Source organism: Meles meles, chromosome 4 (assembly GCF_922984935.1).
Source record: "Meles meles chromosome 4, mMelMel3.1 paternal haplotype, whole genome shotgun sequence".
Classification (NCBI taxonomy): Eukaryota; Metazoa; Chordata; class Mammalia; order Carnivora; family Mustelidae; genus Meles; species Meles meles.
The window spans coordinates 19,391,851-19,416,627 of record NC_060069.1 but is presented as its reverse complement, the minus strand read 5'-3'; the positions used below and the strand labels follow the sequence as shown (position 1 = coordinate 19,416,627).

Genomic DNA, 24,777 nt, shown 5'->3' with positions numbered 1-24,777 from the left:
AGCCACTAACTTTTGGGATGGTTTGCTTCACATTAATGGATAAATGGGGAAAGAAATAGTTTTAGTTTTGGCGTAAGAGTCCTCTTAGCTCTTCCCACTGTAGAAAATTAAATTTTATTTGTGTGTGTCAAGGAAGTTGAAAGAGCATAAAGGACATTCAAAAGTCAAGAAAGATGGGTTCTTGTACCAATGTCATTTCTTCCTAAATTAATCTATAAAGTAATCAACCTCAATAAAATAGTAGCAGAATTTTTTGGAGGGAGGTTTGACTGGTTCTGTGGCTTTCCAATGTTCTTTGGAGACACAATGATGTGAGAGTTGATGGGAAAATCATGGTGGAAAGAGGACAAAGAGAAGGGTCCAGTCTTACTCAGATGTTAAAATACACCACAAAGCAGAGAGAATTAAGATAAATTAGTATGAACACAGGAAAAGGCAGGCAAATTAGCAGAACAGAATTGAGACCAGATATAAAGGTAAATATTTATGGGAATTTGGTATACAATAATGATGGCATTCAGAACAATGAAAAGAGGATGGATTATTCTTTAATTAAAGTTGGGTCAACTGACTAACTATTGGGGAAAAAATAACAAAGTTGAATACATAGCCACTGCTTATGCCAAAATAAATTCCAAATGAATCAAAGATTCCAGTGTAAAAACAAACCATGAAAGTACCAGACAAGCTTTTAAAAATAACTCTGGACTGCATAAGGCCTTTCTAAGCAAGACACGAAACTCCAAAGCCATAAAGGACAGATGTTAATGTGAGTACATAATAACTGAACTATCTTTAAAGGCAAAAAAGAAAAATTTCATCATCAAAGTCAAATAACAAACACATATAACAAACCACATTGGAAAATATAGTAGTAACACAAAAGACAAATTAAAGCTCTTCTAGCTACTCTCTAAGTAACTTCATGAATCAATAAAAAAAGACCAATCGTCAAATAGTAAAATGTGCTTGCATTCATTCATTTATTCATCACATATTTACTGAGCACCTACTAGGAGCCCATCTCTATTCTCTGTGCGAAGGACACAGCAGTGAATAAAATGAGTTCTTCACCCAAGGAGGTTCCATTCTACTAGGCAGATACAAATGACAAAAGTTTTCAGAAAAAGAAACAAGTGAGAGAAGTGTATGAAAAGATGCATACAGTTAAAATTATTCAATTGCTTGTCGCATCAAGAACAGCTAGCAACCCAAAAGTACATCATTAGGGAAATGCTTTAGTAAATTACAAATGGAATACATCTAGTGGGAAACTATGTAACCCATTTAGAAGAAGAAAGTACATTTGAACATAGCACTATGGAAGGAGTTCAATTTAAGAGCCAAAGAAAATGAGCAAGAACAGTTTGTAAGACGATCCTTCTTCTATGAAGATAGAAGATAGATACACGTTCATGTATGCAGGGAACATTTCCGGGTTAATAACTCTGGCTTCACCCTAGAGAATAAGTCAGCTTTATGGAAATTCACTCTCCATGGTATACTCTTGAACTTAAAAAAAAGTTTAAGTTACACATATGTTTTATCTCTAGCCTAACAGTAAAAGATACAGAGATTCCAGTCCTGGCACAAGTTTAAAACTGAGAAAGTCACTTCATCTTTCTGCTTCTTGCTTTCCCCAACTGTAAAGAAAGAGGAATTTAAATGAAATTATCTCTAAACCTTCCTTTAAGCTCTGAGATTTCAAGCCTGAAATATTGGTGTTCTTTGTATATTATTTTCTATAAGATTAAGAAAAAAAAATGAAAGCAGCTAGAATGAAAAACTATAAAATTGATTCGGGGCTAGCAGCAAATTTTGTTTGATCTCAGTCTTTAGGCCAAGTGCTGCAAAGCAACTAAGAGCCTTATGTTTTGCTTAAATTATTGACAATAAGTCACTGAGAATAGTAGCTGGATGCTGAAATTCTTTAAGTATAAAGCTCCTTATGCTACCAAAGGATAGCTTATTCTAGGTCTTTCCATTCCTGTACCCCGTTTCCTAAGAAGAAATGTTTTAGGCTCGTGGCAATCAGGAGCCAGGATTTTCTGGGAGGCATTCGACATGAACTCAGGATAAGAAAAGCCTCAAGTATGTCTGTGTTTGTTCTTTCTGGTTTTCATTTTCAATTGACACCATCATATCTGACTCGCCCTTGTAGTGACTTTTGGACCATGAAATCTCATTGGGTTGAATTTTTATGAATCATATCATCTTGAAGTGGTAGGATCAGAGCTATTTATTGTATAATGATTTAAGTTATTTTGGCTGAGTCGTAAAAACTCCTTTTAAGAATTTACCTCAGCAGTAGTCATAGTTTGGAGGTGCTTGAGTAACAAGCAAGAGAAGAATGCCCCTTTTCACATCCCTCTGTAAGTTGGGGTGGCGGCCACTGAAGGGCCTTTGGTGGTTAAAAGGGCACCATTTCTGAAGTACTAAAGCTTTGTGAGATCTCTGGTGTCCTCCCAAGGCCTTTACGTCAGCTTTTCTTCTCTGGGGAGCCCGCAAGTAGTTTTTGAGGGGGTCCACAAACCTCAGCAGGACTGCGTATAGGACTGTAGATGCAGGCAAGAACAACTTTCTGGAATTAAATCCAAGCAGCAACAACCACAGAGATGCCGTGTTAGGCTCAAAAAGGGATGCATGATGCCCAACAAAGATTAGGGACCCACCTCCTATCAGTGTCGCTGAGGACTGTTTGTCGTCTCCAGCATTGGACCACAGTGCCACGCTGGCGCTCTTTCAGGCACCTGAGGAGGGGAGGGGGGCCTTGACCAACCTTAGATTGGAAAGGCCATACGAGTGGAAGAGGCCTGAGCTTAAATCCTACTTCTCACCAACTTGCCTTGGTACCTTGGGAAACCTTATTTGATCACACGGAGCTTCAGTTTTCTCATCTTAAAAATGGGCCTCACTGGAGTGCCTGGATGGCTCAGTGGGTTAAGCCTCTGCCTTTGGCTCAGGTCATGATCTCAGGGTCCTGGGATCAAGCCCCACATCAGGCTCTCTGCTCAGCAGGGAGCCTGCTTCCCCACCCCCCCTTTCTGCCTGCCTCTCTGCATACTTGTGACCTCTGTCTAATAAATAAATAAATAAATCTTTTAAAAAATGGGCCTCATTATACCTCAGTCTTCTGGTCGAAGCTGCTAAAATACTGTGCTACTAAAAACCTTGGTCTTAGAGAAGCAGGCCAGCAGCCTTGGCACCTAGGTGTTAGAAATCTAGAATCGCAGGTTCCACTCAGACCTCTTGAGTCAGAATCTGAATTTAACAGGATCCCCATGTAGTCTAGATTAACTAGTATTTAAATTATTGCTTAAAATAAGGCTTTTTGACATGTGTCTGGGTGTAAAGATGGATTAACTTTCAAGTTCTGGTTTTCCTTTTTACCATATTCCCAGTTTTCTGACTGGTTAACCAGCATTGTCTACAGCCAAAAGAGCATTTTCTTTCCAAGAGGCACCATTTAGAGAATGATTTGCTTGCAGGTTGCAAAAATGCACTAGCAAATGTGGTATATTCTATACAAACCCTCTGAACAGACCTACCCCGGGGGGCAAATGACTTTCATCTTGCAGTATGTTAGAGGTTTGCCCTAAAGTGGGAGGGACTGGGAAACAGGTCTTGGGAAGCCCTGCAGATCATAGATTCCTGGGACAGATGTCCTCAGAGTTCTGTCTTCAAGCCAAGTATCAAATGCAAACAAATAAATTATAAGAAACACCATCATTCTCCTCACCCCAGAAAGCAGCAATGCCAGTCACAAAACTCAAGTTTAGGAGCTTTCAGAATAAGACTCCTGTCTACATCATAATCGCTGAGATTATAGAAGCTCCTCTAGATCCCCAAGCTTTCCCTGGGATGGGGCTGTGTGTGTGCGTGTGTGCGTGTGTGTGTGTATCTTGTGCACATCTTTTCTCCCTCCAGTTGAATGCACTGAGCCTCACTTCCCTGTTGACCTCATGCCAGATGGCCCCACTCTCTGATAGGGCAGGAGAAGAATCCCAGAGTGGAGAAAATGGTGTTTCTGTACCATTAAATCTCTGTTCCCCACCTTGCTGTCTTTTTTTGCCCTCACTCTTAAATGCTTCAGCACACATTTCCTAAGAACAAGGCCAGTTTCCTACATAATCACAACATAGTCTTTAAACCTAGGAAATCCGACAATGACATGATCCTATCAATCAACATTCCATCACGTTTTGCCGATTGTCCAATAATGTTCTTTTTTTTAAGATTTTATTCATTTATTTGACAGACAGAGATCACAAGTAGGCAAAGAGGCAGACAGAGAGAGAGGAGGAAGCAGGCTTTCCGCGGAACAGAGAGCCCAATTTGGGGCTCGATCCCAGGACCCTGGGATCATGACCTGAGCCGAAGGCAGAGGCTTTAACCCACTGAGCCACCCAGGCGCCCCAATAATTTTTTTTAAATGACCTGCTTAATTAAGTGGCTTGCAAGTAGCAAGGTTATATAAGGGTTTCTCATTTCCTTTTTTCCAGTATGGAATTACCTGTCAAATATATAAATTCAGAAATAAAGGATTAAACATTATCCTGTCCTCTTCCCCTCTACATCTGCCAGTGCAGCAGTGAGCCTTTCCTGGTAGACTGTACTGACAGGCATGGTTCAGGAAAGTGACAAAGTAACCAGAAACCACATGAAAAATGGAGATGCTTCAGCATCTGTTAAATAATTGTTAAAATAATTGTGACTACCCTGTGGTCCTAGCTTGAATACGGCAGCTTCATTTCTTTGGACTGCCTTCCTTTCCTTTCCAAAGCACTATAGAGACTACTCTCTTGCTCACTTTTGCCTGTGGCCAGCTGGACAAAAGGACTGGGGATTTAGGCCGAGGGAATTCATGAGCGTGTGTGACGTTCACATTAACTGTGCAGGCTTTCAGCTGGGCCAACTAAAGCTTTAATGTAATTTATAAAGTACAGTTTTAAATTAGTCCTTACAGCCCATGTGAAAAATATACATATATAAGAAAAAGAATTTTCTTTAAAACGTGGTCTTCCTTCATGCCGATATGTCCAGAGGCTAAGAAGCCGTGTTTCATTTCTATTTTGCCTGAGATTCAGTGGTCTATCCAGTTTCCTTTTCTCTGTGTGAAGCTAGAAATTTAACTCCCGAAATTGTCCTTAGAGAGAAAATGGACAAAGTTTCCAGATATTTATGAATCAATGCATGAATAAACTAGAATTTATAAAGAAAATGCATCATTACTTTTTTTAACAACAGCTTTTATTTACCTAGTTTTTTTTTTTAATTTTTTATTTATTTATTTGACAGAGAGAAATCAGAAGTAGGCAGAGAGGCAGGCAGAGAGAGAGAGGGGGAAGCAGGCTCTCTGCCGAGCAGAGAGTCCGATGCGGGGCTCGATCCCAGGACCCTGAGATCATGACCTGAGCCGAAGGCGGAGGTTTAACCCACTGAGCCACCCAGGTGCCCCTATTTACCTAGTTTTAAAAGCAATCCCTGCCTTAGGTGGAAACTTTGAACAACAACAAAAAAATAAAGACATTTAATATTCTTCCTTGATTTCGCGCCACTCTTCATAGTTCCTTGTAACACTGTGGAGTGTTTCTATGAATCCTCTATGGATATATAATATTTACCCTTACACTTACAAAATGGTTGCATTCATATTTTGTGTGTGTAGTTTTTTGAACTGCTTTTATATTTAGTATGTTATTGTGAGTATTTCTCATGTTGTGGTTTGTAAGTACTAGTCTCAATGGCTGCACAAGTACTTTTTAAAGTATTCTCCCCAGTTTGGAACTTGCAGGCCGCTTCTGATTTCATACTACTAAGACAAATACTTCTTAGACATCGGTGCCTGAAAATCGTAGTCTGTATTTTTTGGTTATTTCCCTGGAAGGCATCCTTGCTTTCTTAGAGCTAAAGTAGGAACAAAGCTTAGGATCCATTTCCTAGAAAAGAAGTGATCCATTCCAGCTCTGTTAAATTCCTTGTCATTTGTGACTCTTTTTCACGAAAGGAATGACCAGTGGAGTTCACATCCCTCTTTGGCCCACAACCTTGTCCTCACAAGGACAGCATTACCAAATTGTACCATAGTGGTTGGCCCAAACCATGTTTTCCTTTCTTTGGGTGTGGAAAATAAGCCAGGATGGCACTTGCCCAACAGTGATCCAAGAATCTTTTGTAGAGAAAGTTATGTTCAAGAGAACAGAATTTTTTAAAATGCAAGTTTTATGAAGGTGAACTTTGTTCCTGCATCAGAAAGATTGTTTATTCTGACATGCCCAAACGAGTTCCTTCCAACATGTTTGCTAGCTCTTCTTTAGACACAGTCTCAGTGACCTGAGAAAGACTTTACACCCTGAAGAGAGAGATAAAGGAAACTCAAGACCATGAACTCCTTCATCACAGCAATGCACAGAGATGCTCACACCATTCTTCACTGTCGATTGCAGAACTCTTTTTCCCTCTTTCAAAAAGTGTCTTTGTGTTTCTCAGAATGAGTTGGCTCTGTCTCTCCCAGCTGTCGGAAATGCAAAAGAACTTCATGGAAAGCAAGAGTATAGGTAGTCCCTGTAAGGTTAGAGGTGAGTTTCTGTCACTTCGTCCCAGTTGCCATCTGCTCTCACGTACCCTGGTGCCGCAGACGTTGTTACAGTGGTGGGACAGGAAGTGTCTCTTGCAAGTATTGAGCTTCCTGTTCCCGGAGAAGCACAACCCCGCCCCGTTGGAGGACCTTTTCTCTCCTGGCTTTGCTCCGACTGATTTACCATGTGACTTTGAAAGCATTAAGGACTTGTTCTGGAAAAGATCCTGACAACTTATAAACTTACATACACTATTACACTATAATACATTAATATAAATTAGAAAAGAAAAAGAACAAGAAGGCAAACAAGGATGGGCACTAAAAAGGAGCCAGAGGTTAGGTTAATATGCAAAATATATACCATGATTCATTTAATAGTGTTCTATCAAATGCTTAATATTTGCCAGGAACTCTGGACTTTTTTTTTAAGATTTTATTTATTTATTTGACACAGAGAGAGAGATGACAAGTAGGCAGAGCAGCAGGCAGAGAGAGAGGGGGAAGCAGGCTCCCTGCTGAGGAGAGAGCCTGATGCGGGGCTCGATCCCAGGACCCTGAGACCATGACCTGAGCCGAAGGCAGCAGCTTAACCCACTGAGCCACCCAGGCATCCCTTTCTGGACATGTTTTTTACACTTAGTTGCAACACATTGATGGTCCATGACTCCATCTAGTAAGTGGTCACATTTTTAATGAAATGGGATGTGAAGGTTAGAACAGAGTAGACTAGAAAATATCACAGGGCATTACAAAAAGGGCATTATTTACTAAAAATTTATGTTTCAAGTTTATGTGTGTGTTTGTGTATTGGGTCATGATATAAAATGTGTTTATCATGGTCATAGTAAAAGAAAGTGTGAAAAACCCTACCCTACAAGTATGCACATACCTAGGGCTGAGTTTTCTAGAAGCCAGTGAGAAGAGGGAAGACATCAGTTACACAATTTTTGCTGCTCATTTCCTGCAAGAGGAACAATTTTCCCTATTCTTCATAAAGAGAAAACGTGAATAACATACTCTACAACTCCTTTACACAAAACCCTGGTAACTTAAAGCTGTTTCTTTCAGCCTCCTGACCCTTCCCCCAGCCCGTATTGGTGACAGCATTGTTTTACACTTTGCAAGATGTCTGAAATTTCCCCTGATGTATGCTATATGTCCCATCAGAATTCCTTACCATGCCTGACTGTGTTCTTATTTTTTTTTAATATTTTATTTATTTGACAGAGAGAAATCACAACTAGGCAGAGAGGCAGGCAGAGAGAGAGGAGGAAGCAGGCTCCCCGTGGAGCAGAGAGCCCGATGTGGGGCTCGATCCCAGGACCCTGAGATCATGACCTGAGCCGAAGGCAGAGGCTTTAACCCACTGAGCCACCCAGGCGCCCCCTGACTGTGTTCTTATTAATACTAAGTAGGAAACACACATGTGATATTTCTTAAACTTTTCATAAATAAACTTATGCTTTGAAGCAGAACATGCTTATACTTTACATTAAAACATACTTTAAGACACATACATACATTCTATTAAGAATGGTAGTCACTTCCTAAGATGGATTCATGGACCATTAATGTGTTGCAATTAAGTATGCAAATTGTTAACATACAGCTTGATACGTTTTCACAAAGCACATATACCCACGTAACCACTAGTTAGATCATTGTTTATGCACCACACCCAGTGCTCCATGCAATATGTGCCCTCCATGATACCCACCACCAGGCTCACCCAACCCCCCACTCCCTCCCCTCCAAAACCCTCAGTTTGTTTCTCTCGTGGTTTGTCTCCCGCTCCGATTTCCCCCCACTCACACTATTTTTATTGTTCATCATTCCTTCCTGTATTACTCAACTTCCATCTGAATTTTTTTTCCTTCTACTTAATTTTTTTTTTTTTTTTTTTTAGTGTTGGTCTGCTGGTGGAAAATTCTCTTAGGATTGCTTATCTGAAAAAGTCTTCATTTTGCCTTCATTTTAAAATAACTTTATTCAGGTTCGATTGATATAAAACAAACTGAGTGTATATAAAATATACAATTTGGTAAATGCTGACATACGTTTACACTATTAAAACATCACTACAGTCGATATAATGAGCATACCCATTATCACCAAAAGTTTCTTTATGACCCATTTTGATCCTCCAGAGGCAGAACATAACGTTGAAGGCATTTGGAACAAGCTCATCTTTTCCTGGGCCTCTGCACTGAGTTTAGCATATAATACAAAAAAAAAAAAAAAAAAAAAAAAGTCTTCCAACTTTCTAGGCCAGTATAATAATAACAATAGTAGCTAATGCATATCATGTTTCTATGTGCCGGAAACAGTTCTAAGCACTTCACACATTTTAGTACTTGATTTAGTGGATTTACTCTCCATCACAACTTTATGAATTGGTTATTATCATCAGGCCCATTTTACTACTGAGGAAGTGAGGTAGATATTAGAAGGTATCTCAGGGAATGATCGAATATGTGTATCCTTTGGCCTGGTGAAAACCTTCTACCTGGGCATCCACCAGTGTTTCAGTACTGAGCACAGATGTGTTATTTTTAATCTTTTATTTTATTTTTATTGTGAAAAATTTGGAGAATATTTATAGGTATACAGAGTAAAATATAAATCACTAACAATCCAACCACCCAAAGATGACAACTTCTGGCAATTAATTGCATCCTTTGAGTCTTTTGCCATTATAGATAATACCACAGGAATGTCTATAAAGTCATGATCATTTTTTAAGATAAATTCTGAGAAGTAGAAATGCTGAAAAAAAGAACACGAAAAATGTGAAGCTTTTAATGCACTCACTAATGTTTTACTAGTTAAATGGGTAAAGGTGTGGGGAAGAGTTCACAGTAAGCAGATGAATATCAAGGTAAATGAATGTCGGAGACGTCACATAGAGGAAAGAATACTTGAATCCCAGAATACAGGCAAGAAAGCCTCCAAAGGATCTCTGATATGATGATTTTGTATAATTATTTTTTCCTTTTAGAAAGAGAAAATGGATTTTAATTATTTTTCATACATAGCTTTCTTTTGGTAGATACCACTGGATTTAAAGATATATAGCCCCCCCCTCGTTGTTTGTTATTACTGTTAATTCTGTTGTTCCAATTACAGTTGTATTCCCTCAATCAAAAGAATCATTACGGGGCACCTGGGTGGCTCAGTGGGTTAAGCCGCTGCCTTCGGCTCAGGTCATGATCTCAGGGTCCTGGGATCGAGTCCCACATCGGGCTCTCTGCTCGGCAGCGAGCCTGCTTCCCTCTCTCTCTCTCTGCCTGCCTCTCTGTCTGCTTGTGGTCTCTCTCTGTCAAATAAATAAATAAAATCTTTAAAAAAAAAAAAAAAGAATCATTACAAAGTTCATTCTGGTATAGAATCTGGACTGACAGCCTCAATGCCCAGCTTCTGCATTTGCTCCTTCACGGGTAGCGGTTTCCCTGCCATGCTTTGTTTGGAGATCCTCCGGGGGTGGTTCTCTGGAGTGATGAATGCCATCTTTGTTTAAGGGGGCAGGAGGGAGAATAATCTAATTCTACCAAAGAGAGACAACAGTAAACCGATCCTGTGTTTCCATTGCTGCTGGAAAAAGAACAGTAAATGACAGCAAAATTGAATAGCTTGATACTTGCTCAGTATAAATTACCCAGCGGAAGAGATGTGTCGAGAAGGAGAGTGAGGATTTGATCTCTGCCTTTCAGTTTGCAGTCATTGTCAACCACGAAGTACAAAAGTTGGCCCGGCAAACCTCGGCTTCATTCAGGATGCCAGGGAGAGAGCCAAGAGATTTTTTTCCCCCTGCGGTTGCTCAGGATTGGTCTTTTGTGAATATGTTTACATCGGTGAATACAGTTAGAGTACTTTAGTCATTTTGCTACAGTAATGTTTTTCAGACTGTGGACTGTGCCCTAATAGAGGGTAATGAAATCCATTTAGCAGCAGGTCATGACTAACTTTTCCTTAATGAAATAGTATATACAATAGAATAAAAGAAGATAGAGTTGAATGGAATAAAAAATGTCCAAGTGCAACACACAAATAAGAATATTATTTTGTAGAACTTTTGTTTTAGTTAGATATATACACACACATCTATATGTAAGTCCTTGTGTTGCAGATTGAAACATGTTTTTATTGTGGGTCATGGTCAAATAATTACTGCCAGGAATTTTTTACATTTAGAGATGCCCCCCCCCCGGGATTATTTTTGTATATAGACAGTTTTCCATAAGTTGCTTGGAATTGAACAGATCAGACTTTGGGGTTTGGGGTTGAGGTGAGCAAAGAAAGTTTTCATATTGACATGGACAGTAATTATCTTCTTGCTGACCAAAATTCCAAGTAGAAAAAGGGTAGACGGTTTCTCCTTTGCTGTCCTGCCTGCTGTTCCCCTGCCGTGCTGTCAAAAGACTTCTATCTCCTTTAAAAAAAGAAACGAAACAAAACAAAATCAACCAACAACAAAAACTCCAAGTAGAAAAAAATTTGGCTCATCTGAATCTGTCTTTATTATGGTCCTATGTAGAAAATAACTCTGATAATGACACCCCTTTTCAAATGTCAGCTAGAAAACACCCCAAGGGGAGAAAACCACCATAGTGCCATTCAAATACCAAACCCAAGGTCACCAGACTGACAAGAGGATTGTTTATGGTAATGCTGTACACCTACTTGCCTGTGATTAGGGTTAAGAATTTACCATGAAGGTATTAGTAGTTGATGGTAATAATGTTTTAATTTCAAATTTTTATGACGATAATTTCATAATTAAATAACTTTTCATGGATCCAAGTTGTTTTTTCCCCCTCATTCATCTTTATTTAAATCTGTGTTAATTGCTTTGAGTTAACATTAAGTAGACTCATGAACTTGGGTAAGATCCAGCTAGTGGCCCAACTGTATATAAGTAAGTTTCCCAAATGTGGGAAATATGCATATAAATATGTGTGCACAGATCATATTAGTACATAGTATATTTTGCCAAATATATCCATTCATTGGTACTTCATCTGTATGAAACTAAAGAACAGTCAATACAATAAATAAAAATAGTTACTCTAGAACAAGGCAGTGGTTGCCCGGGGTGCTATTAGAGAAAGATTTGGAGATGGTGTTTAGACTCAGTAATAAATAAATGTTGCATTTGATTAGTGATACCTGTGATGAATATGGGCAGTCTTGGATGCATGGATTGTTTTTCTCTGTTTTACAGGGGAGGGAAAGGAATAGCAGACAGATCTAGCCCAGAGTTAAACCTTTTAGCATCTCTCCTTCTCATTTTATTTCTGTTCACATTCATCTGGGTTATTTGCTTAGATAGTACCTTATACATGTTTGTCTGGTTCCTCCTTCCATTATCACTGCCACTCTTACATTTTTGATCTTCATTAAAAGAATTATTTATAGATTTCTAGATTGTGTTCCTTCTGCTGGTGCTTACAGTTTTGTTTTGTTTTGGTTTTTTTAGATCTTATTTATTTATTTGACAGAGAGAGATCACAAGTAGGCAGAGAGGCAGGCACAGAGAGAGAGGGAAGCAGGCTCCCTGCTGAGCAGAGAGCCTGATGCGGGACTCGATCCCAGGACCCTGAGATCATGCCCTGAGCCGAAGGCAGCGGCTTAACCCACTGAGCCACCCAGGCGCCCTGGTGCTTACAGTTTTGATAGGAGCAGGGGTCATGGACTCCCCTGAAAGCTATGTGAAAGCTAGTTACCATCTCTCAGAAAACCAAATACTTACACAAACACCTGCCAGTTTGTTCAGAAGGGTTGTGAATTCTCTGAGGTCTGTACTTAATTAAAAACCCTTAGTCTAGTTGTCACCCTCCAATCTACATCCCTCCAGTCTCTATCAGAGTAACGTTCCTAATGCGCAATTTGGATCGTGTAACTCTCTGCTCAGAACCATCTTATTTCTTGCTGTCTTCGGAACAGATGTCCAGTCTGACTGGAATCCAGACTCCTTCACGCTCTCACTTTTGTAGCCCCATTACCCCCCTCCACACCCCTGTCTCCTCCTCCCAAATACACAGCCTTCTAAGGTGAACCAGTACACCTGCTATTTCTCACAATACTGCCTGCACTTTGCTTCCACAGTTGCTGTTACCTGAACATCCTCTCCCTCACTTTTTATGTATTAAGGCCCTTTCTAACCTTTTAGCACAGTCTTTCTGAGTCTAGTATTCTCAGATGTAGCCCTCATTACTAACACCTTGTATAGTGTCTTGCACATTGTGGTGATGAATTTCCCCTTTGCCCTCAGATCCTTCCCTTGCATTACTGAGAGCCTTGCCCCTGTGGGTTGTGCTGGCCTGGTCCCTGAGTCCAGTTGGCCTCCATTTGGGTTCAAGCCCTGGAAAGCCCAGGAGGGAAATGGAAGACAGATGGAAGAGAGAAGCCAGTGTATTTCTTCCCCACACTCCCTGTTTCACACAATATCTTAGATAAAGACCATGTCTCTCCTCTAGGGCTTCAGCTCCAATGAGAGAGGCCCTTTGAGCTGCTGCTGGGTGACCTCGGCCCCAAGACCCCAGTATTGATACTCTTTTTTGCCCTGTGGCTCAAGGATTTCCTGCAATTATTCAGCTCCTCGATACCTCATTCTCCCATTGGCCTTTACATCTTTCCAATGTTGTAGCCTTTCTGTTTAAATGCCTAGACCAACTTATATTTTCCCGGTTGAACCTTGAGTGATACAGCTCATTTGGTGGATATTTGCTGGATTCTATTACCTAATTTTAAGCCATCTTCTGGGTGGGCATTTTTTTTTTTTTTTTTTTTTTTTTTTTTTTTTAGTGAACCAGATGTATGTCCGGTATCAGTTATCTAGTACATAGTAGCATTGAATAGGGTTACTTGGGGTAGTAAACAAATTATCTCAAAACTCAATAATTAGACACAACTGGTGTTTATAAGTTCAGGAGTTTGGGGGTTGGTGGGGTGGATTTTCTACCTCCTTCCTATGTGTTAGCTGTGGGTCAGCTGGGTGGCTCTGCTCATCTTGCCCAGCTGTCGTACCTACACGGCCTGACTAGTCTAGGCTGATCCAGGATAGCTTTGGCAGAGACCACTGACGTGAGTCAACTTCATTCCATGTTTCTCAACCGTGACAGGCTAGTTGAGGCATCTTCTCATAGCAATCACAGAGGAGCAAGAAAAAGCACATAAGCACAACAAGAACTTTGAATTTCAGACTTCTACAAACAGCATACCTGCTAACATTCCATTGGCCAAAGCAAGTCACATGACTAAAACCAGAATCAAAAGCGACAGTAAACTAGATTTTACTAAAGAGGCTGTTCTTTAGTGCAAAGTTACATGACCAAACAGTAGGCCATAATGCAATATAGTCTGTCTCAGACTTCAAAACTGAGACGAAAAAGATAGATAAATAGAAGACAGATGATCTTTTTTTTTTTGCCATATTAACCCTTTTAAAACAACTTTGTAATAAAATACACATGGTGTATTTGCTCGTTTGTTGGGTACGGTTCATTTGTACATAGTTACTGACTAAAAAAGGAATTGACTAAGTAAAGAGCCACTTATAAATAACGTATTAATAAACCAAGTTGAAAGAACTTTATTTATCCTTTAACCTTCAATTTGCATTAATTAGGAACAGTCACAGGAAATTGTGCCAACTTCACCTCAGGTCAGATGGCTCAACAAAATGAACTGTTTCATGCCTAGAAATAAATAGATTCCAAATATAAATACGAATCGGTTACAAAACAGATTCTTTTGAAAGCACAAAATAACCACACTGTTAATATATTTGTGCCCCAATTAAAAATGTGTAAATAGCACACATTCTAGGCTAAAGTTGTCCCAGGGAGTGATCCTCATTTTTGCTTTGGATCTCATGTAAACACAACTGCGCAGACTCCTCTAAGCCATGAGCAAATCCATGGCCCCAGTTTTCTAAAGAGAAGAAGAATTAAAAATGGGCATGTTTAAGTTGGAAGGGTCTGGGGCTTGACCTTGCTGCTTGAAATTTCCTTCTTCACTAAGGAATCGCTTGGAATTTCTCTGGTTGGAGTACTCTAATTTGGTTTGATCTTGGTTTGAGGCACACACTGAAAGAGATACTATCTGTTGGGTTTATGGCAAAACTAGGAAGCACCCTCAGTCGCACTGTTTTTCAATTGCCCCTCTCTGAAGTTTTGTCTTAAAACCTGGGACTGTTCTTAGTAACTCAGAATGAGGCCCATGACATCTTACTACTGGGATGAGATTGCTAGCTGGCCTCTTCTTTACTGTTTGGCCTTGGGCAAAAATGTTAAGCCTTCCTGTGCCTCTCCTTGCCTTATCTGAAAAATGATCGTATGACCATTGTGAGGATTAAACTAAGGAAAAACATTAGCACACTCCAGCCCATAAAATGTTCTTAATATAGGTTATGTATAAAATGCCTATTATTATGAATCATTATGTTAGAATTTTTAAATTGTTTTCACTGAGTCAGGTTGACATACATTCTTCAAAATACAAATCAGACTTATACCCTCAAAAAATAAATGAGGTCCAGTATTTTCATACAAAAGGCACGGTTAGTTTTTAAATATCGATGTCAAGGATAGTGGTGTATAGTTATTTATATTCACCATAAAGCCACAAAGGCAGTTACAAACACTAGTTTCTTCCTGGGCTTGTCCATTTGAATAAATGAGAACACTTTTAGAAAAATGTCTTGGTCTTCAGCCTCGCGCTATCAGATTCTCTGATGTTCTAGAAAACAGTGAGGTGATGCTGATGGCTGGAGATTTGAAGTCTGTTCAAGAGCAGTGGACAGAGACCGATAAAAGCAGACAAATACAACTCCAAAGTCTTCCATCGTGTTGTTTTAAAAGGGAGGAAAATGAATAAAAACAAATCTGTTTTTCCTTTTAACACCCTGAGTGTCCCTTTTGCATGGAGTCATGGAGTAAAAGAGCCACTGTGAAAACAAGACACAACAGCATCCTGAGGACCTCAGAGTCCATCACAGCGGAAACTCACACATCCGCACATGTCTGTGCACACCCACACACACCCAACAATCACTTTAATGATATAACAAGGGCTTTTACGGTGCTATAATGTTGGGTGTTGAGTGAAAAGACAATGACTGAGCATATGTTCATCCAACGTGGCAGCTACAAGGAATGTGACGGACCAACACGGTTAGTTCTCACACAGACGACACTGAGTCAGAAATGGAGAACATTAGATACCCGTCCAGAGACTCATGTCGTAGAGATCAATTTGAAATGCACAAACACCATTCACTGTCCTGGATGCACATATTGTATATAAATGTAAAAAAAAAAAAAAGAGTGGACTTGAAAAAGACAAATGAATTCATGGTCTCGCCAAAGAGTGGAGTTGTCGAGATTATACCTATGCTCTCTATTTTTTAATTTAAAAAAAAAAGCAGTTATGACAAAATTTACCAATGGTCCCCCCAAGGCAGCAGGAATGCAGACATCAGCTCTGCTAACCTCTGTTTTTCTGAGTTCTAAGTTCCCCACAACAACCACAAGAATTGCAGGACTATAGCTAACTGAAAAGCAACTTCTCACTTGCTCTTTACACAGATACTCCGAGCGGTCCTCTGCTGAACAAGTAGTTGCCCCCGTGCCTTTGGTTCTCTCTTTCATCTGTTTACACGTGCGGGCTGTGTCTCCAGCATAATCACACTGAACACAATCTAGACAGCTCCGTAGTTCCAAGCCCGGCTACATCCCCTGATGAACACCTGTCATTGCACCACAGGTGGGGGATGATACTGCTGGTTGAGACTGATCCTAGGAACCGTCCTCTGAGGCCAGCCATACCTTCTTTAGCACAAAATCTCTACACTGTTTAAGATTTACATTTGCCTTATAACCATCTTCCCAAAACAATGGCATCTTGCCCACAGCAAAGTAGATCTTTGGGATCCCCAAACGTTGTCCTATGCCTGTAATGTCTTATTACACTTCTGTGTTCAAGTTCCTTTCTCTGAAACCATCACCACTCTGGAATGAGATTTTTATCTCAGTGTATTTGCATTTATTCAGAATCAGAGACCGTTCTGAAACCAGACCCTATTTAAACATAGAAAGAAGAGCAGTTGCCGATTAAATAAATGTTGGGGAACTTAAAAAAGAAAAGAAAAAGAAAAAACACTTCTATTTACTTTCTTGTGTTTCCTTTTTTCCAGATCTGCGGTTTCCCTCCCGTTGGCCGTCCTGTGAGGGTGCCAGCTTCTGCACGTGATTTAATGGATCAGAAGGTCAGATATCAGGCTTGACTTGGCTGTTTGCAGACTCATGATCTTTGTGATTAATTGTCACTTTTTAGCAAGAGGGAAATTACCTGCTAATTTGTGGCATTGCTGCTCTTGTTATTTAACATAGTTTTGACCTCTGCAGACATTCAGGAGGAATATAAAACATTAAATGGGCTGGAAAAACATAATGGAGAAAAGGAAGTGTGCAAGAATTAATTTGGGGCGAGAAAGGTAATAATTGGACAATGAGAGAGAGGAGCTGTATTTCACTTGTTATGTGGGGAAGTTGTGCTCAAGGAAGATCGAGCAGCCCTCTCCAACTGCCTTTTCCTTGTGTGTCAAAAAAAAAAAAAAAAAGTGTCAGGAGTAGCTAATCGGTGGGTTATGGGTTAGAGCCGGTGGGATAGGGCTCGGCACCTGCGCAGTGCCCATTCCCTTGTTTCCTGGGCAAGCCCTCAATTCTCCCTCTGGTCCCCAGATGTTTGGTAATGTCAAGCAGCCTGTTTGGAAGGCTAGGTTATAATTTGGAACCCAGTTTGTTTACATTATTATAACAACAGTTTCAGTTTGTCTCTGCAGCAAAGATTATGTCAGCACTTTCCTTTCTGTGTTTATTATTTTTAACAGTTTAAAAGCTAACCGTGAAAAATGGCTTTCTGGCTGTCAGGTGACGTTCCGGCTGGGCCAGGGTCTGGTGGAGTCTATAGAAATGCTCCCGGACTGTGAGAATGGGTCTTTTGAATGCTGTCTTTGTGCCTCCCCTTGCCCAGGGCCTCTGGCTTATTGTCTGGGTGCCTCAGTTGGGGTGATGCTATCTGATGGTAACCACAGCTAGTATTACAGTGCTCAGTGCCCGGGCCCTCCCTGGGGGCCCCCAGTCTGGCTGCCTCTGTCTCCCAGCCCTCCCTCAAGGGAACTATTCAAAGCTCTCATATCAGAAAGCACTATTTACAATTTATAGAATGTTCGAGGGAAAAGTATCAGTAAGGATCACCTGGGCCTGCGGGTCTCTAACATTTTTTTTTTTTTAACAAAGAACCTCCTCCCAAATGAAATCTCCCAGGGACCCCCAATTTGCAAGACATGGAAAAGTTCGGCTGTTCTGTTTGAAGGGGGAGAGGGTTGCCACAAAACCCACCCTTCAGCCTCCTCTTCACCCATCCCAATCAAGGTGACTCCTCAGACCCCCCTCATCGCTCCCAGGAGACCTCCTGACGCCTCAGGATCTTATAAGGCAACCCCTTCCACTTACAGATAAGGAAACTAAGGGGTGATTTTTAACAGGCTTCAAACATAAGGCATTAGACACTAAGCCACAGAAGAGTGAACCGTGTACTAATCCATTTTCATACAGCTCTAGAAAAGATAAAACTCATCTATGATGATAGAAATCAAAATAGTGGTTACCTCGAGGAAAAGACGGGATTGCCTGGGAAGGGGCATAAGGGAATCTTCTGGAGCAATGGAAATGCAGATGTTTATAGAAGTGCGGGCTACACAGCATTTGTCAAAACCCCTCTGTGCTTTGTACTGTCTATAAAGTATACCTCCATCAAAATATAAAAACAAAGAGGGAAAATAAGGCAACAGATAAATGAATTAGGCATTGGATCCATAGAAATACTAATGAACTTCCTTAAAGTTATGTGGATTATTTAGTGAGTGGGCTCTAAGATCATTAGGCAGTTTTGAAAGACAGGAGACCGTGCTCCTTTTCAGGAATTTTCTTTGTTCAATAATCACCAAAGCCGGGATGGGGGGAAAGTTCTCAGAGAATACCAGACAGTGGGACCACAGACTGCCTTTTGGGATCTTCTAGACTGTGATGTGGCTAAAGGTGATATGTGGGCAGTCACATCGTGGACATCTTGAGCACAGTGCTTGGTGAGTGAATTGATTTCACATGTACTGTCGATGTATCCATAATGCTCCAGAAAGCCTTCAGAACTTTTGAATCCTTTGCTCCCTCATCTCAGTGCTTTTCTGTCACCTATGAAATGCAGGATTCCCTTTCCCATATCTTAGTGGAGTGGAACTTCTGGTGACCGAGATTGGGATTCGGGCCTCCAGAGACACCTGTGGAATAGGGCTATGTCTTTCTGCTTTGGGCATGTGTGTCAAGGACTCTCAAACGATTGGCTTTATACCTATACCTTTGCCGTAGGCACTATGACCTTTTAAAAAACACTTTCTTTTCCCTGAAATACTTTGCACCAACCCTACTTAAATTTTTTTATTTGTATGTTTTAGAATTCCGGCAGTAACAGGAAAGGTAATTGTTTGGGTTGAAGTGCAGCTAAGGACATAGGCTGGCCAGATGGGACCCAGCAGCCAACTCTGCATTTACAGCCTGATGAGAACACTAAGCAGGGAGAAGGAAGGGAAATGGTTCGGTTTGGTTTGTTTTTTAGTATTTATTTTTAATGATTTTTAAGGTTTTTTAAATTTAAATTCCATTTAATTAACGTATACTTTATTATTAGTTTCAGAAGTAGAATTTAGTGATTCATCAGCTACATACAATACTCAGTGCTCATTCCATCAACTGCCATCCTACATGCCCATCACCCAGTTACCCCATCCCCCACCTACTGCCCTTCCAGCAACCCTCAGTCTGTTTCCTACAGTCAAGAGCCTCTTAAGGTTTGCCTCCCTCTCTGTTTTCATCTTATTTTATTTTTCCTTCCCTTCTCCTATGTTCACCTGTTTTGTTTCTTAAATTCCACATACGGGAGAGCCTGGGTGGCTCAGTTGGTTGGTCAGCTGCCTCCAGCTCAGGACATGATCCCAGAATCCTGGGATGGAGCCCCATGTCAGGCTCCCTGGTTCTCCCTCTCCCTCTGCACCATCCCACACAACCCCCCATCATAATAAATAAATAAATCTTTTTTTAAAAATTCCACAAATGAATGAAATCATATGGTATTTGTCTTATAGTCAGAGAAAGTGTTTTGGGAGGTGGGAGGGGCAGAAGGAAAGGGGCTTCTTCCGGAGCCTGACATGGAGCTCGATCTCAGGACCCTAAGATCATGACCTGAGCCAAAGTCAAGAGTCCAACTTCTAACTGACTGAGCCATTCAGGTGCCTCAGAAAATGTTTTTGAAAAGGAAATGATGGCACTGTTCGGAAGGGTAAGAGGGTCCCGTGACACCGGCACGGGAAGCATTTGAAGATACTCCAATGTTCCAGCCTTTGCAGCTATGCAGACAATCTCTCTGCTACTTGAGTGATTTCCCAGCAAAGGGCCAAGGCCTATTTAACTCACAAGACTGATCGACATTAGTTCACTAATGAAGCCATGGCAAAAAAGAACCATCCATAAAAAATAACATTTGAGGGCGCCTGGGTGGCTCAGTGGGTTAAGCCGCTGCCTTCGGCTCGGGTCATGATCTCAGGGTCTTGGGATCGAGTCCCGCATCGGGCTCTCTGCTCAGTGGCGAGCCTGCTTCCCTCTCTCTCTGTCTGCCTGCCTCTCTGTCTACTTGTGATCTCTCTCTGTCAAATAAATAAATAAAATCTTTAAAAAAATAAAATAAAAAAATAACATTTGAAATAACCAGAACTTATTTTAACCCATACATTCCACGCTTTGCACATATAAATTTCCTAACTGAATCAAATTTAACTGAGCAAGATTTTTATTTAACCAATTTAATTTAACGTGCATAAGAGCAGAAATGAACTTGCATGATCTAAGTGTCTGGGTGGAATGTGCTCTCTTTTTTTTGCAATTTTATGCCCATTTGAAAGGAAGTGTTTCTTCACGTCATTAAGAGTTAACTTGTATGGAAAATAGAAGACAGAAGTTGTGTGTCTTCTCCATCCCAGTGATTTGGGGAAAGTGATTCTCCTGGAGCCAACATTCTTAATATGTATGCATGTATGTATGTATGCATTTATCTACAGGTCAAGTGGTCTTAGGACAATGCAACATGTGTGTAGTCAGATTCTAATAATTCATGAGAAAGAGGTAAGATATTAATAATTGAAGTCCAATCTTTCATTTTTTTCCCATTGGCTTCTAGAAATCAGCAGCCTGAAACTTTAAACTAATTCAGCTCCTTATAAGGACTGTTAACAACTGGGACAATATCCTGATTTGAGTTTTACTCCCCTTTCCTTCCTTAACTATTTTTCCTACTGGTGCCATCGGGATAATAACTGAAAAACAGAAGGAAAGAAAAGTAACAGTTTAATGTGCATATTAATAATGATAATAATAATGATTACTATTATTATTATTATGGGTTCCCAGACAAGATAATTGAGGGTAAAATGAGCAGAAACAATGCCTAAAGACATAATTGTCACAGGGGCAGGGCTGGACTTGAACTTAGGTCTTTCTATCTGTAAACCTCATCTTAAGAAGAGAAGCAATGGGGGCGCCTGGGTGGCTCAGTGGGTTAAAGCCTCTGCCTTCAGCTCAGGTCATGATCTCAGGGTCCTGGGATCGATCCCCGTATCAGGCTCTCTGCTCAGCAGGAAGCCTGCTTCCTCCCTCTCTCTCTCTGCCTCTTGCTCTGCCTACTTGTGATCTCTGCATGTCAAATAAATAAAATCTTAAAAAAAAATAAACATAATGTTATTGGACACTTAATAAACTACAGTATAGTATAAACATCTTAAAAAAAAAGAAGGAGACAATGGCTCAAAACTAATCAAAATATTACATTAACTGGAGTGGAGAAATAACTACACTGGTGGAGAAAAGAAGCTACTATTTGGAGGCTGCCCATAACAGAAAACCATAATTATAGTGACAAACACTCAAAAGTATTTTTCTCTCCACAGCAGCAGGGGGTATTCTGTAATCATCAGGGACTCAGGTGCCTTCTATCTTTCTGTATTTCTATCCTTCATACATGACTTTATCCTTAAGGTTACCTCTTGATTGAATATGGCTGCTGGAGCTCTAGCCCTCACATATGAATTCCAGGGAGCAGAAAAGTTGGGAAGAGGAAAGTGAAAGGCACCCATTGGTAGCTATGTTTTTTCTCTTTAGGAGTCATTACCAGAATTCCCACCCCACAACTTTTACCTATATTCTACCAATTCTTAATTATAAAGGAAGCTGGAAAATGTAGTTGGGTACTTTGCTACCCAGAAGTAAAGTGAAATTTGATTATAAAAGTATATCATGGAGGCACCTCGCAGACCAAGTCACTGTTAAGCAAATATGAGAAGCTTTTCAGTTCCGGAGGAGAATGATCAGGGTGGTTCTTTAGAGGAAATGATCTTGTAGCCAACTCCATGATGGATAAAAGTGGGAGCAATAAAAAGTAGCTTTGAGGGGTACCTGGGTAGCTCAGTTGGTTAAGCATCTGACTCTTGATTTCTGGCTCAGGTCATAATCTCAGGGTCATGAGATGGAGCCCCACATCAGCCCAGCATAGAGCTTGCTTAAGATTTGCTCTCTCCTGTCCCTCTGCCCTTCCTCTCACCCTCTCTAAAAAAAAAAAAAAAAAAATGGCTTTGGGGACTTCAGTTTGTGGTGATAAGCTTCTTATTAGTGAGGTTGCATTAGGGACAGGAGAGAAGAGAAGGATGTGATAGAATTTATGATGAGTGAACTGACCAAAGAGAATATATTCATTAACTGTGTGGTTCAAAACTGTGTTTCAGCAAATACACACACATATGTGTGTGGGCTGTATATATGTGTATACATTATTTACGTGATTGTATATTCAAATGCACATATAGGAATGGCAACTCAGGAAAGACATTTAGCTGAACTTCTAAGAAACAGATCTGGATGAAGAAAAAAGTTACATAGTATTTGTCTAATCAAAATTTTGGCTGGGGGGCGCCTGGGTGGCTCAGTGGTTTAAGCTGCTGCCTTCAGCTCAGGTCATGATCTCGGGGTCCTGGGATCGAGTCCCGCATCGGGCTCTCTGCTTGGTGGGGAGCCTGCTTCCTCCTCTCTCTCTCTCTCTCTCTCTCTCTCTCTCTGCCTGCCTCTCTCCCTACTTGTGATCTCTATCTGTCAAATAAATAAATAAAATCTTTAAAAAAAAAAAAAAAAAAAAAAAAATTTTGGCTGGGAATTTAAGATGCACCCTCTTGGCAATGTATAAATAATATACACATGCATACATAAAGGAATACATGTATGCACACATATGACATAAACATAAAACTTTTCTAAGGCTCCATAACACCAATAGCGAAGATCTTCAAACTTTGGCATTCCTAAAACAAGAAAAAGGAAAAATAAAAATAAAAAGGGGCTAAGCAATAGATTTTAAAAGCAATAAGGAGAAAGGGATTTGTAAAGATAACTAAGATGTTATCATAAGAAGCCGAGATAGAGAAAGTAGGAAAGTCAGGATGGGGAAGGAAACCAGTTTTTCTTTCAACTCTTCTTTATTCCTTCTCGGCTCCCTCCCCCCACACTCCACCCCCGCTTCCTTCTTTCCTTAACTTTAAGAGGAACAGAATCCTTGGTAACTATATTTTCATAGAATTTTCATCATGAGCTCCCAAATAAGAATTTAGCATCAGGTTGTCATCACACCCCTTTTGTTAAACCAGAACACAGCAGGTAACGTCTTGCCATTGTGTAGATGTTAAAATCAGAGCACATCTGTGGCGCTGGTAGGTTGGAACCAGAGCTTCCTGGCATAGCTCTTTGGGAACTCCATTGCGTCCATGGTACACCCACAAATGCACGCATCCCTCGTGTATGTAATCCACAGGGCTGAGCAGAAATGACCGAGTCTCTCAGTACAACTCTCTTGATTCTGTGTGTTAGACACCTTGACTATAAAACAAAAATAATTTTTCATTTCTTTTAGAATCACCTACCACTGAATAAGCGTAACTTGATCTTCTGATTTTAACCCTCTTTGATTGCATTTTATACAGCTCACCTGTGCCCTGTTTTACCCATCAAATGTTGGAGAAGAACAAGTTTTGTTGGGCACAGGCTGCCTGCTGCTCAAGGTGTCTTCTCAGGAAGGCTGCTGAGGCAGAAAGTTGTAATTTCTGCTGTCACATCCTGGAAGATGTCTCTCATTAGAAAGTAAATGTCAGGGTGTCTGGCTGGCTCAGTCAGTGGAGCACGCCACTCTTCATCTCAGGGTCATGAGTTCAAACCCCACATTGGGTATAGTGATTACTTAAATAAATACATAAATCTTTAAAAAGATTGTTTTTTAATAAAAAATAAGTGAAACTCAAAAGTAAATGCCTATACATTTACAAAGTAAAAGTGCAAAAATACACACGGGAACAGTTCACACCGAATGTAAAATCATGGCTACCTTGGCAAGACAAGGGAGGGAGAGGAAAGAGAGGGAGATAGGTCATTAGTGTTTTGCTCTGTTCTGTTTCTTATAAAAAGAGATAAAGCAAATAAAGCGAATCTGAATGGACATCTGTAATATTGTTTTATATACTTGGTGCATGCAGTATTTCATAATTTTTTTAAAAAATTTAAGCAAATTTAAGCCCTTCACATAGACAAAGTGATTGGAGCCCCCCATATTCTTTACTCCATCCTAACTATCACATATCATCCTTCTGTGTCTTTGCATATGCGACTTCTCTCTGCCTCCCTCTACTCTTTTCCCAAATAACTCCTGTTCACCTTTCCAGACTCCACAACGTATCACAGTCTCTAGGAAGCCTTGCCTGTCTCCTTGCCTTCAATTCATATCTGGGTTTGAAGGCTCTGCTCATGTCTCAAAGAACATTGTGCATATTTGCATCACGGTATGTGTTTGTATTATGGTATATAATTATCATGGTATGTTTTACACTGTTGTGCACACCACTGGTTTTTTTTTTCTCTGACTTCCAAGACTGTTACCTCTGGCTGAGCTGTAATACTCCCGTGAGCACCATTTACACAATATTCAACCTGCACAACTGTATGGGTCAGTCCTGCCTTCTCTGTCCCAGACAGAGACCATCATTATACCCCTATGCG

At 40.4% G+C, this 24,777-nt stretch overlaps 1 protein-coding gene across 11 annotated transcripts in view; it reads left to right on the top strand.

The window, feature by feature from the left end:
* The window catches only part of THRB (thyroid hormone receptor beta), a 372,214-nt gene that overhangs the window by 144,314 nt on the left and 203,123 nt on the right, over positions 1 to 24,777 (top strand). For all 11 annotated transcript variants that reach the window (XM_046003102.1, XM_046003101.1, XM_046003097.1 and 8 more), the window contains one exon: positions 16,776 to 16,847. The gene's annotated coding sequence lies outside the window, so the exon portion shown is untranslated. The remainder of the gene's footprint in view (positions 1 to 16,775; positions 16,848 to 24,777) is intronic.